Source organism: Zea mays, chromosome 7, assembly GCF_902167145.1.
Source record: "Zea mays cultivar B73 chromosome 7, Zm-B73-REFERENCE-NAM-5.0, whole genome shotgun sequence".
Taxonomy (NCBI): Eukaryota; Viridiplantae; Streptophyta; class Magnoliopsida; order Poales; family Poaceae; genus Zea; species Zea mays.
Window position 1 is genome coordinate 122263715 of NC_050102.1, and position 24145 is coordinate 122287859.

Sequence of the window (24145 nt, forward strand, 5' to 3'; positions counted from 1 at the left end):
GAAGTCGTTCCTTGTGCTTTACTTCAGTTATACCATATTGACTTTGTCTAATCCCATTAGTGTTGTCAAACCAATCACATAGAAAGAATACTAATTTCAAAGGTTTGTTCCCTGCAAAATTAAACTCTAGGATGTTTTGAATGATGCCATAATAATTAGTTTCTCTGCTGAGTGCATCGAGTGCCCTAGTCAGAACTCCAGTGTTACGTGTGGCTGCACGAGGACGAGACTTTTCAAATTGGTCTGAACGAAAACGAAAGCCATTCACATCGTATCGACCAAATGTTCTGCAAGTGACCCTCCCATAAGATAGCTGTCTCAAGTCCTCGTGTATGTTAGGAGTCTTTGTGCACTGCAAATAATATACAGTTAAAATGACTACCTCACGTAAAAGGCTAAATGACATGAAAGTAAGGAATATAAAGAGTTTACATGCTCGTGAAACCAGTCAACAAAATTAGGTCTTCCTTGCCTCCCATGTCGTCGCATAGTATCTAGTTGTTTGCTTGTAGGCTGATGGGAATAAGTCCAATTTTCCTCGTCGAACTTACTGTACGACAAATAAGTAATTAAATATGGCTCCTTTGGTAAAGAAATTAAGGGGTAAAATAAAGACTTACATGAAATATGGCTCCATCTCTTCCATATTAGAGTACATGTATAGCAATGCGGACATTCTTTCATCCATGCTAAGGTGGTAGAACGTGCCCTTACTAGTACTTGTGCCTCTCCATTGGAAAATGTTGAGATCACTGACAGGAGGTTCCTCATCGACATTGTATCGCATGGTAGCAGCATAGACATTATGTTCCTCTGCGAAATACACACTCGTGAAGTATGAAACCTCCTTTAGCAAAAAAGCTTCAGCGATGCATCCTTCTACTCTAGCCTTATTTCGAACCATGCCTCGCAGGTTTTTGAGTGCACGTTCAATGTGATACATCCACCTATATTGTACAGGTCCACCAACCTTTGCCTCATATGGAATGTGAATAAGTAGATGCTCCATCGGATTGAAGAATCCAGGTGGGAATATTTTTTTTCTAGCTTGCATAACAACACTGGTATTTGTTTCTCCAACTTCTCCATCATATTTTTACTTATTTCTTTGGCATAGATCTGCCTGTAGAAATAACTTAGCTCAGCTATTGCTTGCCACATGGCGTCGGGCATATAGCCACGAAACATGACAGGGATAATCCTCTCCATTAATATATGGAAGTCATGGCTCTTTAACCCAGTTAGTTTTCCCGTTTTCAAATTCACAGCTCTTTTCAAGCCCGCAGCATAACCATCGGGAAATTTAATTTTTTTTCATCCATCTCATTACCTCGATCTTGTCTTTAGAGGTAAGACAGAACAAGGCACGTGGCGGCTTACCGTTGTCATTGAGCACTTGGGTTGGTCGGTCACAAAGCAATGCTAGATCTCTTCGAGCTTTTAGATTGTCCTTTGTTTTTTTCAAAATGCATGCAGGTGTGTATGAGGGCTTTAGCAACATTACTTTCTTGGTGCATGACATCAATGTTGTGCACAAGAATCAATGACGACATATAAGGGAGCTCCTAGAGACCACATATATGTGTCCAGTTGTGGTCCACTCCAAATCCTTCGTACTTGTCCCCCTTTTCATTTAGGACAAGGTTGTTCAGCTGAGCATATATTTCTGCCGCGTTAAGACGTTTAGGCGGACCTTTGGTGACCATAGTGTTCTTTATAAAGTTTTTCTTATCGCTCCTAAAGGGGTGTTTCCTGGGCAACCAGCGTCGATGACAATCGAAGTAAGTGATCTTTCCACCATGAGCAAGACAGAAGCAATCTGTATCTGAACCGCAATATGGACATGTCAATCTACCATGTGTACTCCAACCGGTAAAAATAGCATACGCCATGAAGTCATGCACCGACCACAAATACGCAACTCGAAGTTTGAATATCTGTTTTGTAAAAACATCGTATGCTTCAACACCTTTCCAAAGCTCCTTCAACTCTTCAATCAAGGGTTTTAACATGACATTGAGGTTCTTTCCAGGATAGTCTGGGCCAGGAATGATTAAGCAAAGAAATATAAATTCATATTTCATACAAAGAGAAGGTGGAAGGTTGTATGGAATAACAAAGACGGGCCAACATGAGTATGATGATGCCATTTGACCAAAAGGTGTGAAGCCATCGGTCGTGAGGCTGATTCGAACATTCCTCGGATCAGCTGCAAACTCGGGATCAAACGTGTCGAGAGCCTTCCATGCATCCCCATCTGAAGGGTGCACGATTAGGTCATCTTATCACGGACACCTTCTTTGTGCCATCGCATGTGCATAGCGGTTTTTTTAGATAGAAACATCCGTTTCACTTGAGGAGTTAGTGGCAAGTAGCGGAGCTGCTTATGTGCAACATCTATCATCACTTTCTCACCCTCATCATTAACAACTTCCACAAATCTAGATTGTCCACATTTCAAACATTTTTTCTCTTCCGCATGCTCCTTCATGAAAAGTATACAATTATTTTGCACACATCAATCTTCTCATAATCCATACCGAGACCTTTGATAATTGTCTTTGATTGGTACATGTCTTTAGGCAACTTATTGGGCTTTGGGAGCACATCTCCTAATAACTTTAAAATCTCATTGTAACAATTGTTCGAGAAAAAGTACTTGGACTTAATGGCCATGAGCCGAGTCACAAAAGCGAGTATACTCACATATGTGTGTTCATGCAACGGCTCTTCAGAGTCTTTTAGTAGTTTAAAAAAATCTGGAAACCTCTGTTGTGGCAGGATCCTCGGAGCTTAGGTTGAATTCTGGACGTAGCAAATCTAGCATCTCATGCATTGCATCATCGCCAGCCCAATCATTGTTCTCCTCCTCTTCTACATTCCGGTTGGGTACTATCTCACCATGATGTTCCCACACCTCATATCCGGGCATAAATCCAAACTAACAAAGATCTAGGCTAACTCTTTCCTTATTAAGAAATATACTGTTTTTGTGCCGCCTACAAGGGCATCTGACAGTGCTGGTTAAGGACAAGGCGAATACGTGGTCCACAAAATCTTTGGTCTTGGCTACCCACTCATCAGAATGACGTCCATTCCTACTCCAGCCATTGTACATCCATGCACGGTCTTCAGCCATGCCTGAGACTGTTAAACCGAACCATATCGTGAAACCATTATTGAATTTCATCAAGTGTATCGGTCCTATATGTATAGGCAAGGATAGATTCTAAACCACAGCAAGCTACCAGGACCCACAATAATTTTGGCAGCATAACCTCGCTGCCACTAAATAATATTATTTATATATAAAACAAAGAATGATATAATATTAATCAACTCAAACTAAGTACCACATACACTAATAATGCAATTATTCTACGTACCAATACCATTACTATTAAAATTAATGGCTAAATACAATATACCTCTAATTACTAAAACACATATACCATTAATACATTAATGAAATCAAATTAAACAATTATATTAATCACACAACTAATTAAACATACACAATCACAAATATATATTAATTTCGGCGGCAATTAAACAACGGCCGCCGAAAATATTGAATAAATAACGCAAAAATAATACGTAACGATCAGGGCTTTGAACGGCGACGACGGCGGAGTGGATTGAATGGCGGCGATCGACGGGGGCAGCGCGGGGCTTTGAACGACGGTCGACGGCGGCTCGGGGCGGCGGCTGCGGCTTGGGGCAGCGGCGGCGTCTGCGGGCGGGCGCGCTTCCCACGCGCAGGGGCGCTGCGCGGCGCGGGGGAGGGTGCGGCGCGGCGGCACGAGGCCAGCCGGCAGCGGCGTGGGGGAGGGCATGGCGCGGCAGCGGCGGGCAGACGCGGCTCGGTCGGGAGAAGAGAGGAAGAGGAAAGAGAAAGGGTCGGCTGACCGTTTTAAAATGGCTAATTTTCGGCGGCCATTGCAGGGGCCGCCGAAAATAACTTAATTTTCGGCGGTTGTGTGAGTAGCCGTCGAAAACTAGGTTATTTTCGGCGGCCCCTGCCCATGGCTACCAAAAATTAATTTATTTTCTGCGGCCTATCCCTGCCGCCGAAAATTAGCCATTATTTTCGGCGGCCATCCCTTAGCCGCCGAAAATAACAGTGGCCGCCGAAAATCGTGTACAGTGCTGTTGTGAGGATGAGCCACCTCAAGAGGAGGACAATGATCAAGGGAGAGATGACAATGATCAAGACAAGGAAGATGATCAAGAAGTACATGGTCCAAGACCGCCACACCCAAGAGCCCACCAAGCGATTCAAAGAGATCACCCCGTGAACTCAATTCTCGGTGACATTCATAAGGGGGTAACCACTCGATCTCAAGTCGCTCATTTTTGTGAACATTACCCTTTTGTGTCCTCTATTGAGCCATACAGGGTAGAGGATGCATTAAAAGATTCGGATTGGGTGTTGGCAATGCAAGAGGAGCTCAACAACTTCACGAGGAATGAGGTATGGAATTTAGTTCCATGTCCTAATCAAAATGTTGTAGGTACCAAATGGGTATTCCACAACAAGCAAGATAAACATGGTGTAGTGACAAGGAACAAAGCCCGACTTGTGGCCAAGGGATATTCACAAGTCGAAGGTTTGGATTTCGGTGAAACCTATGCACCCGTAGCTAGGCTTGAGTCAATTTGTATATTACTTGCCTATGCTACTCACCATGGCTTTAAGCTTTACCAAATGGACGTGAAAAGTGCCTTCCTCAATGGACCAATCAAGGAAGAGGTCTATGTTGAGCAACCTCCCGGCTTTGAAGATAGTAAGTACCCTAACCATGTTTATAAACTCTCAAAGGCACTTTATGGGCTCAAGCAAGCCCCAAGAGCATGGTGTGAATGCCTAAGAGATTTCCTTATAACTAATGGCTTCAAAGTCAGAAAAGCCGATCCTACACTCTTTAGTAAACTATTGCAAAAGATTTGTTTGTATGCCAAATTTATGTTGATGATATCATATTTGGGTCTACTAACAAAACTACTTGTGAAGAGTTTAGTAGGATCATGATTCAAAAATTCGAGATGTCTATGATGGGGGAGTTGAGTATTTTCTAGGATTTCAAGTCAAACAACTCCAAGAGGGCACCTTCATCAGCCAAACAAAGTATATTCAAGACATACTCAACAAGTTTGGAATGAAGGATGCTGTTGGGGCAAAGGCGAAGATGCCACCCTTCGCTCGAAGTCTTCGCCGACCTCGTTGCACCGACGAAGGCAAGACGACGGGCAGACCTACCCTTCGCCCCACACGTCGCCGGACGAAGGCTTGTGACGAGGTCGTCTCATCCTGCGACCTCGCTCAACATGGAGGCCCACATATGATCCGGCCCATTGTAACAGGCCCTGCGTGGCCGCTGCGCATTACGGGCCTAATTTGTAAAGGTCTCCCTGTAATTACGGTCTGTAACCCTGCTTTATGGGAATATTCCGGGGATAACCTAGGTGCCTGAGGGCACATGCGTCCTTAACACGGGACGCTGGGCACTCAGATACCTATAAATACCCCCGCACAGTTCCCTTGAGAGGCTAGGTTAACAGAGCTATTGCCATCTCGTGTTGTAGCCCCGTTGACACCACTTTTACTCCCCTGTTGGACCCACTCGCTTGGGAAAGCAAGTGCCAACAATTGGCGCCCACCGTTCGTGCTACGAAAACTCCACCCGCGATGGCACCCAAGAGAACCTCGTCGAAGGCTGACAAAGCCGCGAAGGCGGCACTGCTGGCCGAGAAAAAGGGCAAGGCCCTCGTCGACAACACTCCCCAAGAGCCCTGTGAAGACGACGCAAACAGCAAGAAGCAGCGCAATGAACAACCCACCATCGAAGGCAGCCTCCGCACATGCAGCTCCGGAGGACCACAGCAGCCTCCCCCAGGCTTCGCCCCACCAGAGGGCGCGGACGCGACCGAGTACGGCGAAATAATCGGCGTCTCGGCCGAAGAGCAGCTACAGCTGCGCGCCCTGCGCATAAAGAACTGCAACCTCCAAAAGCAGAAAGAGATCCTCGAGGCCAAGCGCCAACGTGTGTATGCACAAGCTAAGGTGCGACAGATGATACACGACGAGGAGCAGAAGGCACAGAAGCTCGAGCAAGAGATCGCGCTCATGCAGAGCGAAGGCCAACTCGACCTGCATCACGGCCCACCCCACCAACAGCGCGCACAAATTGAAGACCTGTTCATCCCTCAGCACGGACACACCATCCCTCGCGCCACAGCTTTCCAAGGCGTCAACTACCTTGACGAGCGAAGCCCCCTGGCACCTCACCTGCAAGTGACACCGTGGCCCGCCAACTTCAGGGCAGGGACCTACCCCAAATACAACAGCAGCACCGACCCAACGCAGTACATCATGAGCTATCAAGTCGTCGTTGCATCATCCGGAGGGGACGATGCCATGATGGCCAAGTCATTCATCATTGCCCTCGAAGGCCCAGCCCTCACCTGGTACACCAGGTTGCCCCCACTGTCCATAGACTCCTGGAGAAGTCTCCGGGACAAATTCTTGCTCAACTTCCAAGGGTACCGCCCAGACACCGACGCCTTGGCTGAACTTTCACTCTGCAAGCAGCTGGAACGAGAGACTCTGCGGGAATATTACCGCAAATTCCTGACCCTCAAGTCACAACTGCCTTCGGTCGATGACCAGATCGCCATCCACTACGCCATCAGTGGCCTTCGGGCCAGCGTCCTCTACAGCCACTGCATCAGGGACCCACCCAGGAACCTCCAGGAGCTGTATCAGTTGTTCGAGAAATATGCTAGATCCGAAGAGCTCCACCAGCGCAAAGTCGAGTCTCAGAGGAAGCCCAAAGACACCCCACAGTCCAGCCGCACTTGGACGAGGCCCTCGTAGACAGACTCCAGCTGAGACGGCCGTAATCAGCAGTAGGTGCACAATATCGCCAACCAGCCCCCCGTTGGTGAGGCCCCTCGCCGCCAGGAGTATCCCCCCAGGGCCGAGGAAATGGAACTCGCGGTCGAGGGCGGGGGCGTGCGCAGCAGCCACGAAGATTTTACTGCCTGTTCCATGGTGAAGACTGCGCGCATCCCACAAAAGACTGCCCAGAGACGAAGGCCACCAGAGACAGAATGGCACGGGCACAGCTAGCTGACAACCCTAGAATTGTCGCACACGCATACCAGCAACCCCCTCAACCATACAACCACGACCTCGCTCCGCCTCCGCCACACCACGCATACCAACACCACCAGGAGGTACAAATCGTGCCTCCCCCACCCCCACCACTACACCACCAACAACAAAACATCCACCACCCCAGCCACCCTCAAGCACCAAAGCAAGAGGACTTCGCCGATCAACCGTATCGCGGAGTCATCCATATGATTACCGGGGGGTCCAGTGCCGACTTCGACACAAAGCGGTAGAAGAGGGACCACTACCGCAGCATCAACCACGTCGCCGTCACCGGCCCGGTCGTGCAGACAAAGTGGTCCCACGTGCCATTGACCTTCGACGCCCGAGACGTCGATCTGCGCAGCGCCCCCCACATCGACGCCATGGTCATCAACTGTAGCGTGGCAGGCTGGGACTTGCACAAAGTCTTGGTCGACAATGGCAGCTAGGCGGACATCATCTTCCTCCATGCCTTCGATCGCATGGGCATAAGCCTAGCCTGCTCAAGCCCTCGGACAACCCCCTGTACGGCTTCGGCGGCAAGGGCACCTTTCCCGTCGGCAAAATAGAGTTGCCCCTCTCCTTCGGTGTAGCACCCAATGCCCAAAGCGAGCAGATCACGTTCGACATTGTCGACATGGTGTACCCGTACAACGCCATAATGGGCCGGGGCTCCATCAATAAGTTTGAGGCAGCTATCCATGGACTTTACCTGTGCATGAAGATCTCGGGTCCCGGAGGCGCCATCACAGTTTACGGCAACCAGCAGATTGCGCATAACATAGAAAGAGACTTCGTCCCCGGACAAAGAAACGTGCACTGCCTCACGACCCAACGCGAAGTCCCCGAGCCTGCCAATCCAACCGCCAAGGGGCATGAAAAGGCACAATTACAGAGCAACGACGGGACCAAGACCGTCCCCCTCGACCAGGCAACGCCCCAGCAGATGGTTACCATCAGCGAAGACCTCACTTCGCACGACGAAGAGCGGCTCCTCTGCTGTCTATCCAAGAATAAAGACGTCTTCGCCTGGTCTGCCCTCGACCTGGTCGGAGTCAGTCGCTCCATCATCGAGCACAGCCTAGGAATTGACCCTTCGGTGAGGCCGAAGAAACAACGGCTGCGCAAGATGTCTGACGAAAAGATAGAAGCCGCCAAGGCCGAGGTGCATCGCCTGCTCGAAGCCAAGTTCATCGAGCCGATCGCCTACCCCACATGGCTTGCCAATGTGGTAATGGTGCAGAAAAAGAGCGGCAAATGGCGGATGTGCATAGACTTCACCAGTCTTAACAAGGCCTGCCCCAAGGACAACTTCCCGCTGCCCCGAATCGACAAAATCGTCGATAGCGCAGCCGGGTGCGAAGTCATGTCACTCCTCGACTGCTTTTCCGGCTACCACCAAATATATATGAAGGAGGAGGACAAGGCAAGCACCAGCTTCATAACACCCTTCGGCACATATTGTTTCATCAGAATGCCGGAGGGACTCAAGAATGTCCGGTCCACTTTCTCTCGACTCACCAAAATGGTGCTCGAGAGCCAGATCGGCAGAAACATCTTCACATATGTGGACGACATTGTCGTTGCCAGCAGAAGCAAGGCAGACCACCTGGCCGACCTCGCCGAAACGTTCGCAAGCATGCGAGCCACACGACTTCGCCTCAACCCTGAGAAGTGCGTTTTCAGGGTCCGCCAGGGAAAGATTTTGGGCTACCTGGTATCACACCACGGAATTGAGGCCAACCCAACCAAAATCCAGGCAATCATCAATATGACACCCCCGCAGTCAGCCAGAGAAGTGCAACGACTGACAGGCAGGTTGGCCGCCCTCAATAGATTTATCTCCAAGTCCGCGGAGCGGAGTCTCCCGTTCCTCAAAACACTCCGCGGCGCAAAAGACTTCGCATGGGGGCCAGAGCAGGCGATGGCCTTCGCCGCACTAAAACAGTACTTGTCGGAGCTGGCGACTCTCACGAGCCCCGACCCTTCGCTACCCCTATTGCTCTATGTCACGGCTTCGCTACATGCGGTCAGTGCAACACTGGTTCAAGAGCAGACCAGAGAGGGCACAACCAAGCAGCATCCAGTTTATTACGTCTCTGAAGTGCTCACAACATCAAAATGCAACATGACAGAGCTGGAAAAGATCGCCTATGCAGTCGTGATGGCCTCGTGCAAATTGCGCCATTATTTCAAGGCATTCAAGGTCCGGGTTACCTTAGACAGAGGACTCGGCGAGCTGTTTAGAAACCCGGAGGCGTCAGTGCGGATCGCCAAGTGGGCAGCCGAACTCTCTGGCTACCACATCACATTCGAACCCAGGACAGCCATCAAGTCGCAAGTCCTGGCAGACTTCATCGTAGACTGGACTGGTCCAATAACGCAACCGGAGCCGTCAGCAGAAAAAATGTGGACAATCCATTGTGACGGCGCATGGTGCCATGCGGGGGCAGGCGCCGCTGCAGTTATTACTTCGCCCACCGGGATCAAGCATAAATACGCAGCGCGCCTCAGCTTTGCGTTGGAGTCTGATAAGTGCACCAATAACATAGCAGAATACGAAGCTGTCATCCTCGGCCTTCGCAAGCTAAGGGCACTCGGCGTCACCACCTGCATCATCAAAACAGACTCCAAGGTAGTCGCTGGCCAGGTCGACAAAGACTATGCAGCGAGGGACCCCGCACTCATGCAGTACCTCGCGGCCATCCGCAGCCTCGAAAGGCAATTCAAGGGCTTCACGCTGCAGCACGTGGACCGAGCCAAGAATGAGGAGGCCGATGCTTTAGCCAAGGCAGCCACCAGGGGCGAAGCCCTACCCTCCGACGTGTTCTACCACGTCATCGGCACGTCAGCCGTCCGCAGCCCATAAGGGCTCCAAATAACCAACGACAGCGAGGGCCACCGCATAGTCAACCTCATCATGACCGAAGACTGGCGGGCACCAATAACCCTGTACCTGCAGGGGTACTATCACCCAACCGACAGCAATGAGGCCAAGCGCCTCAAACACCGAAGCCGGGACTTCGCACTGATCGAGGGCCAACTTTACAAGAAGGGGGTCAGTCAACTGATGCTTAAGTGCATCACCGAGACCGAAGGCGTCCAAATTCTGCGCGAAGTCCACAATGGGACCTGCGGCTCCCACGCAGGGCCTAGGGCCCTAGCGGCAAAGGTGATTCGCCAAGGTTTCTACTGGCCCGCCATGATTTGCGCCGCAAATCGGGTCGTGAGATCCTGCGAAGCCTGTCAGAAATTTTCCCCACGCTCGGAACGCCCCTCGCAGTTCACGAAGCTGATCGCCCACACGTGGCCCCTTCAGCGCTAGGGCCTGGACATTGTCGGGCCCCTGCCCACGGCTCAGGGGAACCTCAAGTTCACCTTCGTCACTGTTGAATGCTTCACCAAATGGATTGAAGCGAGGGCAGTATCCACTATCACATCGAAGACAACCCAGAAATTCTTCTGGCAAAATATTGTTTGCCGCTTCGGAGTACCGTCCGAACTCATGGTCGACAACAGCAAGCAGTTCGACAACCAAGATTTCAAAGATTTCTGCTTCTCCATTGGCACCAAGCTTGCCTTCGCCTCCGTGTACCACCCCCAGTCCAACGGAGTCGTGGAGCGCGCCAACGACAAAATTTTCACAGCCGTCAAGAAAATGCTCCTCGACGACAAAAAAGGCAAGTGGCCCGACCTGTTACCCGAAGTGGTCTGGGCGTTGAACACAACTGAGTGCAGGGCGACTGGGTTCACCCCTTTCCGCCTATTATACGGATCGGAGGCCATGTCTCCACAAGAAATAAAACATGGGTCGCCTTGGACAGCCGCGTCGGTCGTCCCTGAAGTAGACGAGCCGACTTCGAAGGACCTCATCGACGGAGACCGCGTCTTCGCCCTACAGGCTCTGGACAAATACCAAGCCCAGACAAAAGCATGGCGCGACCACACAGTCATCCCGAGGGAGTTCAACGAAGGAGACCTCGTACTCGTCCGGACAGCTCGAACAGAGTCCCGGGGCAAGTTGGAGCCGAAGTGGGAGGGCCCTTTCATCGTCAAGACAAAGGCGTCCCCTAGTTCGTACAGACTCACAACCCCATCCGGCGAAGACTTAGAACATTCCTGGAACATTGATAATCTTCGTAAATTTTTTGTTTAACTCCTCAGGGCTAATTCGCCCTTGTAATCCGCAGAACAGTTTTCAACCGGCCCGCACTCTTTTCCTCCCGGGGGGTGAGGTTTTTAACGAGGCGGAGCCATGTAATATACACGCGAAAAATCCCCCACAAAAACTACGTCGAAAAAGACCGACCAAACGGTCTTCGACATTCGACCGACAGAAAAGTCACCGCGAGGGGCAGCGACGGCCACCCCTCGCGTGCGACAATCCATGCAAAAGTCGCCTAAGGGTGCAGCCGGACTAGCACAACAAGTGCGTAAATTCGAAGTCTTCTCGAAAAGACTATCCGTGCAAAAGTCGCCTAAGGGTGCAGCCGGACTAGCACAACAAGTGCGTAAATTTGAAGTCTTCTCGAAAAGACTATCCGTGCAAAAGTCGCCTAAGGGTGCAGCCGGACTAGCACAACAAGTGCATAAATTCGAAGTCTTCTCGAAAAGACTATCCGTGCAAAAGTCGCCTAAGGGTGCAGCCGGACTAGCACAACAAGTGAGTAAATTCGAAGTCTTCTCGAAAAGACTATCCGTGCAAAAGTCGCCCAAGGGTGCAGCCGGACTAGCACAACAAGTGCGCAAATTCGAAGTCTTCCTCAAAAGTCTACCCATGCTAAACTCTACACCAAACTGTCCACGCCAGGCCTGACCACAGGCGCGCCGGGCCGACATAATAAACATACTAGACCAAGCGCACAACGCCTTTTACAAACATAGCGCATGCGCACAACCTCATCATACAAATTATAATTACATATGTACAGCGAGGGCATCACACCTTACATCGGTTCAACCTTCGGAATGATCCCCATTTCCCTATAGTTAAATAGCATTATCCTAAGCTCCTCACCCTCAAAAAGACTTCGCAACTCACCCTCACCTATACTCGCAAAGGCCGGCAAGGACAACAATTCCTGCTTGCCAGCCCCGTCCACACGAAGCCGACTGCCGTGCACCTCACTCACTCTACGCTTTGAAACCGCCCTTCGCCGCTTGCGCCCAGCGCTCGGACCAGGCACAACTTCAGCATTCGCAGCATGCGGCGAAGACTCCGCCGCTGCCACATCCAAGGCCGCAAAGTAATCCAAGTCCTCATTCGACGACTCCTCCGTCCACTCAACCGAACTCCCAGAGCCACCAAACTCAGAAAACCTAGAAGCAGACTCATCCGATTCATTCCCAGCATCCACGGTCGAAGCCGCCAAAAAATTAGCAGTGACGGTTGCGTGCGCAGGCCCAAAACCTTGAACCTGCGCAGCAACCAAGGTTCAGCAACATATACAAAATTCCCTAACTACCCACACCCACTAAGCCACCTGCGAAGGCCCAGCCGCCGTGGGGTCCTCCGCTGCCGGCTCCGTCGCCGCCTTCGGGGGATCCTCAGCCCTCGGCACTGCGGCCGGCGACGAGACACCACCAGACACAGTAGCCGCAGGGGCAGCGAGGGAGCCTTCAGCGGTTTCCGGGGGCGGTGCCACCGGGCCCGACTCCGCTTCAGGCTGCGCGCTGTTCAAAGCTCTGAAGTTCTCCACTGTCTCATCACGCGCCGCCTGCAACACAGCACACCGATTCAGCAAGCCCACGTATAACCCACATCCAACAACACCAAACAAAAGATGAACATTACCTGACCCCTCGCCCGGTCAGCCCGCTCCCTCACCACCTCCCGACCGTGGGGGCCCCACATCTGGTCGAAGAGGGCTCCCGCGGATTCCTTCACCACAGGGTCCTCGACCTTGTAAATTTCGCGCTCGAAATCCTCATCAGATCGGTCGAAGATCTCATAGTGGCTGCACCCTTCGCGAGACAGTGCGTTCATCGCCCCTTCGCAGGTGACCAGGGAGGCAAAGGACATAAATCCCTCCACAATGGTCGGAAGCGCCAACAACTCCTCCTGCAGCCACTCGAGGCAGCGAAGGCCCGACTCTCGGTCGGGCACTTTGAAGTTAGCAGTCCGCGCGCCCAGCTCGCGGTACGAGTCCATGAGCTGTTTGCGCGTCCGCTCAACTTCCGAGCGCATCGAGGCGTAGGCCCTCTCCACGCGGGCCTACAGAGCGTTGAACCGCGTTTCCCATTCCTCGCCGCGCTGGCTGGCGAGGCTACCCTCCGCCCGCGCCAGATTGGCCTCCGCCTGCACCGACTGCGCCTTGGCGAGGGCCTGATTACCCTCCCTCCTTTCCTCTGTCAGCTGGCGCCGGAGGTCAGTCCTCTCGCCCTCCAGCGCGGCCACCCTCTCTGTCAGCTTGCGGCACTTACTATCGGCGGCCGACTTTTCCCGAACAGCGTCAGCATGCTGCGCCCGAAGTCTCTCGACTTCGGCAGACACAACTGTCGTAAAGGTCCCCGTCTCCACGCGGTCGGTGAAGTCAGCCGCCTACAAGACAAACATAAGTCCACAATCCCAATGAAAGCGGTAAAAACCGAAGTCTAGCCCAACTACTTGACTCAGCCGCTGTGATGGCTCCCTCAGCCGGTGGGACACAACGCCCGCTTCGTCTGTGACGACGGTGAGCGCCGAAATCTCACCGCCAGCGCTGAGGGCGCTACCCTTCGCCCCAGGCACCGTGGTCGCCACCGCAGGCGGAACAACAGCAAGTTGCCCCTCGCCCGATCCTATAAAGTATAAACAGTCAAAAAAAGGGGGCCAACGACTTACCAACGAAATAATCTTCCACACTAATATCAGTGCTGAAATCGGCAACACGCTTCGCCGGCGAGGGCAAGTCTCGGACCTTCACGGCTCTGGCCGAGGCAGACTTGGCCGCGCCGGCGCCAGCTGCCTTCACCACATCAGGCACCTTGCTGGACCCAGGGGCGGCCGGCTTCGCCGCCAGCGTCGGCTGGCTACCGCTGGAGGCGGCAGCCTTCGCAGTCCCCCGCGCCCTCTTCGGTCTAGCCTCGGGCAGCCTGATGATCGCCCGACGCTTTTGCGCAGCCTCCTGACGATCCTTGTCCATCACTGCCGACACAACAGCAGCAATATTCCGTCCATAAGGAAACACTTTCAAGTCATGAACCATGCGAGATGTAAAAAAGCTTCGCCGGACGCTCAGGGGACAGGAACGTTCTTAGGCCACCAACCCCCGGTAACCTTCAGCATCCGCGCCAAAGACTCCCGGAGCTCGGGCGAAGACATCCTTCCCCCGGGGGCCGCGCATGTCCCCATCAGCTCCACAGCAAAACTATCGGAGACCCTCAGTCCTCCCATCACAGTACCTAGCTTCCTCTTCTTAGTGGATGGGGCGGCCGCCGGCGCGGGGTCGTCTTCAGTCTCTGTCACCAGTTTCTTCCCGCGGCGATCGACATCGTCTTGCCCGGGATAACCGCCATACGACAGACGGTTCAACTCGAAGACCCTATTGAAGCGATTGTTGGATCCGCGTATATCCCAACTACGCTGGCCCTCCGTCTTTGGCACGTAGCGACCAATTATCCGCACCGCCCCATCCTCCGCCTCACGCACGAATGCGGCGGGGTCTCGTCCATGCAAATCCAGTGCGAAGGCGGGACTCCGCACCAGCATCCCGCCATGGGAAGGCATCTGGCGAGGGCATACTTCGCCCAGCGCCCAGCCATGCGCCAAGGGCCACACGCCATACGCGACAAACTCCTCAACCAGATCGCGCCCGCTACTCAGGCCGGCCGCGCACCGCAAGGCCCCTTCGTCCGCATCCTCCTCTGCAACTTCAAACCGCGGGTATGCTGAATAATAATGCGAGCACATCTCAGCCACAGGGAGCCCCGGGTGGTCTTCGACTGTCCCTTCGGCAACATAGAACCAAAATTCCCACCAGTTGCCCCATTTATTGCGGGCACAGGGAACCAACTCAACGACTTCCATCGAAGTTTTGTCTGTCTTCGGCGTAAACGTGCAAGATCCAAATTGGGCAATCTTATTTCCGATCTTCCTTTTCTGCCAGTGCAGACAATAATACTTCGCAAAGACTTCGACCGAGGGCTGCCCGCCGTACGAGGTCGTCGCCCAGACATACTTCGCCAGAGCCACCACGGCATTTGGCGTCAGCTGGTGGACCTGGACGTTGAACCTACGCAGGACTTCTCCCACAAATCGATGTGCGGGCAGGCGAAGGCCAGCAGTGAAAAAAGCCTCGAACACAACCAACTCGCCTTCTGGCTCGGGGACCTCCTCCGTCCCGGGACACGTGCCACTCCGCCGCCGAAATAACCAAGTTATTGCATGTCTTGCACGCGGACCGAGGACATCCGCGACACGCCGAACTCCACTGTATCACCGGCGCGCAACTCCTCCGCCGCCACATCGCTCAGTGTCTCCTCGGACGACGCGCCAGCCGGCGGCGTAGCGGCAACAGAAGAAGAAGAGGACGACATCGCTACGTACCGTCGGCGGCGGCGGGCGGTCTGCTTCACACGGGCCAGATCTCCGACGAGCAAGAGCAAGGAGGGCAAACGAGCAGCGAGCGATTTGAAAAGGCGGCTAGGGTTTTCGTGGAGCACGGAAAGACAAAGTTCAAAACGCGCCGCCCCCCGCCCCCTTTTTATACACAGAGCGCGGCGCTTCGGGAAACCCGCAATCCAACAGTACGACGTCAATCAACGGTCATGTCAAAAACCCCCGCGGAACCACTTCGAGCGAGGACAGCGACTCCACCATCTAGCGACGTCTTCGGCACCAGATGACTTAGTCGAACTAGTCCCTCGGAGGGCAAATGTTGGGGCGAAGGCGAAGACGCCACCCTTCGCTTGAAGTCTTCACCGACCTCGCTGCACCGACGAAGGCAAGACGACGGGCAGACCTACCCTTCGCCCCACACATCACCGAACGAAGGCTTGTGACGAGGTCGTCTCATCCTGCGACCTCGCTCAACATGGAGGCCCACGTATGATCCGGCCCATTGTAACAGGCCCTGTGTGGCCACTGCGCATTACGGGCCTAATTTGTAAAGGTCTCCCTGTAATTACGGTCTGTAACCCTGCTTTATGGGAATATTCCGGGGATAACCTAGGTGCCTGAGGGCACATACGTCCTTAACACGGGACGCTGGGCACTCAGATACCTATAAATACCCCCGCACAGTGCCCTTGAGAGGCTAGGTTAACAGAGCTATTGCCATCTCGTGTTGTAGCCCCATTGACACCACTTTTACTCCCCTGTTGGACCCACTTGCTTGGGAAAGCAAGTGCCAACAGATGCCAAGCCCATCAAGACACCCATGGGAACAAATGGGCATCTCGACCTCGACACGGGAGGTAAATCCATAGATCAAAAGGTATACCGGTCGATGATAGGATCTTTACTCTATTTATGTGCATCTCGACCGAATATTATGCTTTCCGTATGCATGTGTGCAAGGTTCCAAGCCGATCCTAAGGAAGTTCACCTTAGGGCCGTGAAAAAAATCATGAGATATTTAGTTTATACTCCTAAGTTTGGACTTTGGTACCCCAAGGGATCCGCTTTTGATTTAATAGGATATTCAGATGCCGATTGGGCTGGGTGTAAAATTGATAGGAAGAGCACATCAGGGACTTGTCAGTTTCTGGGAAGATCCCTGGTGCCTTGGGCTTCAAAGAAACAAAACTCAGTAGCTCTTTCTACCGCCGAAGCCGAGTATATTGCCGCAGGCCATTGCTGTGCATAATTACTTTGGATGAGGCAAACCTTCAGAGACTATGGCTACAAATTGAGCAAATTCTCTCTCCTATGTGACAATGAGAGTGCAATCCGCATGGCAGATAATCCCATTGAACACAGCCGCACTAAGCACATAGACATTCGGTATCACTTTTTGAGGGATCACCAACAAAGGGGGGATATCGAGATAGCTTATGTTAGCACCAAAGAACAATTAGCCGATATCTTCACCAAGCCATTAGATGAGGAAACTTTTAGCAAACTTAGGAATGAGCTAAACATTCTTGATTCTCGGAATTTTGATTGAAACATTGCACACCTAGCTCATTCATATACCTTTGATCATATCTCTTTCATGATTACGACTAATGTGTTTTCAAGTGTATTTCTATACTAAGTCGTAGATTGTAAGGGAAATGGAGTACTCGATGAAGACAAGGCTTCCACTCCACTCTACCGATATCTTTTATCCTTCGTCGATTACTCCACACTCCAAATCGGTATAATCCTTTACTCTTATTTACTTGTACCAATGAGGAGAAAGTTTACAAGGACTCACCAAGTCTCCATTTTGGCGATTCATGCCAAAGGGGGAGAGAGTATTATCCCAAAGCAAAAGGACCGCACCACTACCTTTCGAAAATTTTTAATTGATATATTTTGGTATGTTTACTTTCAAAATTGATATCTATTAAAACCCTCTTGAAAACTAAGAGGAGAATTTGATTCAGGGGGAGTTTTGTTTAAGTCAAAAGGAAAAGCATTTGAAACAGGGGAGAAAATTTCAAATCTTGAAAAATGCTTCTCGAAATCTTACTCATATACCTTTGACTATTTGCAAAAAGACTTTGAAAAGATTTTCCAAAAGAATTTGCAAAAACAAAACAAGTAGTGCAAGCATGGTCCAAAATGTTAAATAGAAGAAAGCAAACCATGCATATTTAGTGAAACTATAAATTGGTTTAATTCCAAGTAACCTATGCACTTACCTTATGCAAACTAGTTCAATTATGCACTTATATATTTGCTTTGGTTTGTGTTGGCATCAATCACCAAAAAGGGGGAGACTGAAAGGGAAATAGGGTTTAACCTTTTCCCATATATAATTTTGGTGGTTGAATGCCCAACACAAATAATTGCACTAACTAGTTTACTCTAGATTATATTCCACAGGTGCATATAGGTTCAACACAAACCAATAAAAAGATAAAGTTAGGGTTCAAAGAGAAAGGAGCAAAGAAACCCAAGTGTGCCCTGGTCTGGCGCACAGGACAGTGTCCGGTGCACCAGGACCGTACAACTCTGAACTAGCCACCTTCGGGTTTCTCCAGCGCCACTCCGCTATAATTCACCGGACTGTCCGGTGCACCAAGCGAAGCAACGGCTAATAGCGCAACGGTCGACTGCAACAGACACCTGCAAACGCTACAGTGCGCGGACAGTTCGCGCAGAAGTCAGAGCAGCCATCAGAGGTGCATCGGACAATGAATAGTGTCTGTCCGGTGTGGCACCGGACTGTCCGGTGCCACTAGAAGACAAAGGCTCCAACGGTCGACAGCGCCCGAACCCTAACGGTTGGATGACGTGGCTGGCGCACCGGACAGTGTCCGGTGGCGCACCGGACTGTCCGGTGCGCCCATCGACAGCAGCCACCCCTAACGGTTGTTTTGGTGGTTGAGGGCTATAAATACCCCCAACCACCTCCACTCCAACAACCCAAGCATTCAACACTCTCCATTCAATACAAGAGCAAAGTGCAACACTACAAGACACAAATCAAAGCCACCGATCTGATCAAAGTCTCCAATTCAATTCTAGTGCATTAGTGTGACACCCCAGTGTCACCTAGGGTTTCTCTTAAAAAGCCACACCAAGAGCCATTACTTCCTGTGAACCAAAGTAAGCATGAGCATCAAAATAACTTAAGTGATAAAGAATTCACCAAGTATATGTTTAAAAGTGTCATGATCAAAACAATTGAGTCCTTGAAAAGATAAGAATGTGCAACCCTAATTAAGAACTCTAAGTGAACCCCATGAACAAAATTCAAGAAAATAAGCAAAAGGGAATGAAAAGTTTAAAATTTTGAGTTGAGCCAATAAAATAAGTTAAAGTATATTTGATAAGCAACAAGATAGATTGAGAAAGCTTAGCCAAAATAATTCAAGAAAACCCCCAAATCAAGCTTCTTTTGTTGGGACTCATTGGGAATTCTGAATTTCAGAATTCTGAAATTCAGACCTTGAGCCAAAGATAAGGGATGTTCACCTTGATCCCTAACTCGAATCCTAATGGCCCCATTGACAAATTTGTGTCTAACTAACCCCTCTGTCGTGTGCCAGAAGATGGCATTGGGACGCGAGCCCTAGACACGACAAAACTTGGGATTTGCCTCGGGTTTGGGCAGGGAGACAGACCAGATTTCCTGGCTCCATATCTCTGCAACCAGTAGGCAAAATCCTATGACCTCCACACAAGAATGGTAGCTTGTAGGGAGGAGAAGAGGTTTTGTGCACTGACCCAGGCGAGAGCAGGCTCGGATGAGCGACCACACGCGCCAGAGCTTGGGCAGAACGCACGGGCACACGTGTTCGACCCTGGTCGGCACGCCAGAGCTCGCCCAACCCGCGCGCGCTCGCCCCGGCGTCCGGTCAAGTCCGCCGCGTGCCCACGCCCTCGGCCGTGCCCGCCCGCGCCTATAAAGCCTCCCCGGGTGCACCTCTCTTCGCCCCGCACTCACCCTCATCGGCCAGCCACTGTTCCTTAGCTCCGGCGAGCGTATTTCCGCCCGCCATTGCCGCCAGAGCTACGGCCGCCGTGGCCAGCCCACTCCAGCCGCCCTCCAGCCCAACCTGTGCTTCGGCTAGCTCCGCCAGTAGCCCGTGAAGCTCGCCAAGCCCTCGGACCCGACCGGACTTCACCGGAGGCCCGAGATCAACCTCACGGGACTTCGGTCTTCCGCCGCCGCGCGTGGACCAAGCTATCCAGTGAGTCTCCGCCCAATTCCTTTCGCTCATGTCTTCTCTGGCATCCCGTGGACCTCCCTGACCCATTTGATTGAACTATCTCGCCGTGACCAGGCCGGTCTCCTCGCCGCCGACGAGCATCCCCGCCTGCGCGCGTGGACCGACCAACTCCGGCCATCTCCGACGGCGTTCCGCACACCGTTGTGATCCCCGCGACCTCCCCTTCGCCCTCGACCACTTCACCGGAACAGTCTCGCCGCCAGTAAGCCCCTCCGCCCTTTTCTTCGCCGCGGCTACTGTTTGAGGTAGAAGAAGGACCTCGGGTTAGGTTCTGTAGAACCCGAGGGGTTTTCTGTAATGTCAGCGACTCATATGAATAGTAACCTAAGGACTGATTCGCGAGGAAAACTTAGAAAAACCGCCAGGGACCCCAGTGCAAAGTGGTTTTTCCCTTTTATCAATTCTGTTATTCTTTTTAAATAACCAAAGAACTTAGAAAATTCATAACTTGATGAAATCTTAATGAAAAGCTGTCAAACTAATTTTGCTAGCTCTGGAATATTATGATCTGTCATTTAAAATTATTGAACCATATGCTTTCTGTTCTAAATTTTAGAGCTTAAAATTAAAAACAGAAACCCCCTAAACCTTGTTTAATTAAGGAAAATTAGTTTTTCTTCTGTACTGAGCTTAAGAAAATTTGTAGATGCTTATACCCTAATTAGACATTGTTTAAAAATAGTAGGATCCCCGGCATTAGAGATTATGATGTAGTTATTCATTTAAAGCCATTTTGTCCACAACTTAGAGAAAATCAGAAAAGCATTAGAAAATGTTGAACAATGATTAGTAATATTTTTCCTAGTTTACTTATGCAACCAAGAACCTAGGAAAAATGCAGAGACCATTAATTAGGACCAGTTTCTAATTAAGATGCTCTAATTAGCCTTATGTAGACTGAAAATCAATTATTAGAATTGCAAAACCATAACCAAAGTGGTTAACAAAAATCCAGTGAACTTGTAACCATCAGAGCCCCACTACAAAAATACAGAGCACCCCAGCCTAACTTTTTAAGTAAGGAAAATAAATACAAAGTGGTAATAAGGCATTTTCCCAATAAATCATAAACAACCTCAAATAATGAGATAATGGGCAACCAAAAATTAGCTAAGTCCATGATGAGATAAACTACCAGAGAAAAATGCAAACCCATGAAAAAGAAGTAAACCCATGCCTTTTGCTAGCAATTTGTGAGAAAGGCCATTTGACTTAAATAATGCAAACCACCCCTTCCCTTAAGCAAAAAGAAACCAAACTCCAGAATGATTGCTCTTGCACAAAATACTAGCTAAGAAAAATAAGAACTCTGTTGTTTGATGTTTTTCAAACATAGTGGTAGTAGAAAGCACCCCTTTGGCTAGAAACCTTAAGAAAACCATAGGAAAAGAATTAAAAGGTATTAATGACTAGAAATTTGTATCAAGTCATGTTATGACACCTAAAAGCTAGCAAAAATAAGTTTTAAAGAATTACCCACTGTTAAATAATAGTTGTAGTTCAAAGTACCCCTTCTGCCCTAAAATTTGGTAATTTTGTCCAGAGAAAACCATTTACTTTCTGAACCCCAAATTTTGAGACAGAGAATCATACACCAGTAACAAGCCACTGTAATTTTTGCAGAATTTTTGGAATATTATAAAAGCAACTTGTAGTTCAAACCTACTCCAAAACATTAAAGAGAATAGAAGAAAAGAGAAGAAGGAATAAACCTCATCCCACTAAAACTAACCCAATTTACCAAATACACCACTAAAAGGTTTTACATAAGTAAGGTTAACTTGCTTAAATTCAAAAGACCCTACATTTTTAAAAAGGTTGTAAATTCTAAAGCACATATTGTATCATGCATATATCTTACGCATTGCATTCATTAGATTGTAATCTTGCCGACGGAGAGTACGTGCTCATCCCCGAGCAAGGACCTGTCCAAGAGGAGGACCAGGAGCAGGCTTCAGAGGCTGCTATTGAGGATCTCCCCGCAGCCCCAGCAGTTGAAGGCAAGCCCCGGTTTTATGCATAACCATGTTAATATATGCTACTTTACTACACTTAATGCTTGTAGGACTGTAATGTGCACTTAAGTGTAGGAGTTGCTTGAAACCTCTAGTTGCATGAACTTAGGACTCCTTTTTGAGATGAATACTAGTATGCTAGGTCGAGTAGCTGCTTGCTAATCAGGATCTCGGTAGAAGTCGAGTGATTTTTCTAGCACTCGCGCGAGGTCAGGAATTGATTGTATTCATCTTGATAATGGGATATATGTTGGTCTATGGACTTGGATCCAGGGAGGATGCCTTGTCCATGAGACGGGAAAAATGAATTAAGGATTAATGTGTGGATACCTGAGTCAAGCTTTTGAACGTACTAAGCACATGCCGGGAAAAATGGTAACCGGTAAACCTAGTACCTGAGTGAAGCCAGGCGCGGACTTTATCCCTCATGCGACCTGAGACAGGGTCTCCCATGCTAGCTATGGTGGGTACAAGTGCGGTCACTGCACGGCGGCAGCCAGGGTCAGTGGAGCATTGTATGCCAAGGCGGTGAGGCCTGGACGCGAACGGGGAATCGATGGGGACGGTTGTCATGTGTGGGGTCGGAGTACCCTGACATGCCGTGTGTTTAGGTTTACCTTGCAAGGTTAAAACTCGATTCGAATCGTCTGCTTCTCGCAGCTAATGAGACTGCTTGATTCCTTGTACTGCATCGAGTAAGAAGTGAAATGTGGATTATATGAGATAACTTGTTGGTTGAACTAATTGATTGTTACCATGTATGCTTAGAAGGAGCAAATCTAGCCAAGTTAATGATGGTAGAACTTGAAAAGCTAAAAATTGATTTTAGAAACAGCTAGTGCTTTTGGCAAACCAAACCCCTCAGCCAAACAGCTGCATAGTCTAGAGGTAGAGGAGTAGACTCCTCACACCGGTTAAGTCTAGCTGAGTATTAGTATACTCAGCCTTGCTTGTGGCACCATTTTTGCAGGTACCATGCAGGATGTAGTTGATGGTGTGACTTGGCCTACCACCCTGCCACCGGGTTGGACGGTCGAGTGGGATGTTGCTCCGGCAGGAGAGGAGCATGAGGAGTAGTGGGCTAGGCCTTGCCCATTTCCTCGTTACCGACGACATCGATTATCCGCTGCACTTTAATTTGTGAACTTTATTTGCTACTCCAAAAACTCCGATTTATGTAATAACTCCGTACTTAATTTGAGGTTTCCTGTTTTATTGTATTTCTTCTGTGACTCACCTTCGAGTGAGATTGTGGAATTTGATCCTGGTTAAGTGGCTCTATCAGACTAGATCTGAGGGACTGACGGGTTATTCCGATTTAAGTGTGTTACGGCCCCTGAGGCGTGACTTAGGCACTTAAGCTGGAATAATTCGGGTGGTTCTGCCACAGCTGGTATCGGAGCAAATTCCACCACAGAGAAGGACAATAAACCATGAATACCGATTTTCAAAATCTAAAACTTGCCTAGAAACTACTACGGATCGTCAGGACTAGACCGCTAGACCTAGGACGAAAGGCCTTAGGCATAGAGGGAGAAATAGGTGGCTAATTAATTAGGCCCTGTGGGCCAATACTTATATTTTAGGATGCCCTAAAAAGGCACCCTATTTCCCTTTTGAGAGGCAACGTTTCTTTCCGCATGCATGCATTATAAAACACAAAGAGGACTTAAAATTTGAGCTAACCCCTTTTCTTTAAAATCATCCGGGCTCTCTTTTTCTTTTTCTTCCACCATAATCTTTATCTTGATTCCCTTCCGCAGATGAATTCACCCACCCCCGCCAGTGGAGGAGACTCTCGTTTCAGTTCTGACTTCCTTTCTCGCGATGGCTTTCCTTCCATCTTGTGGGAAGTGCTTAACTCCGCCGGTTACCCTACGCCCCCTATGTACACGGTGCAGTTGTATGAGGAGCATCGGGTACCTCGTTGTCGGGTCTGGCTAACTTTGGAGGCTCATCCCCTTCAGCCGGGTTGGCGTTCTCTTGACTCTGAGACGATTGGACTCAGGACGGACGACACCGTTGAGGCAGCAGCCATGAAGACTCTGACGACTTTCTGTGGCTACCATCCCCTGGAGATGGTGATGCACCCCTTGGGACTCTTCCCTGCTGAGAAGAAGGATGATCCCATGTGGTGTAACCGCGTGAGCCATGTGAAGGATGT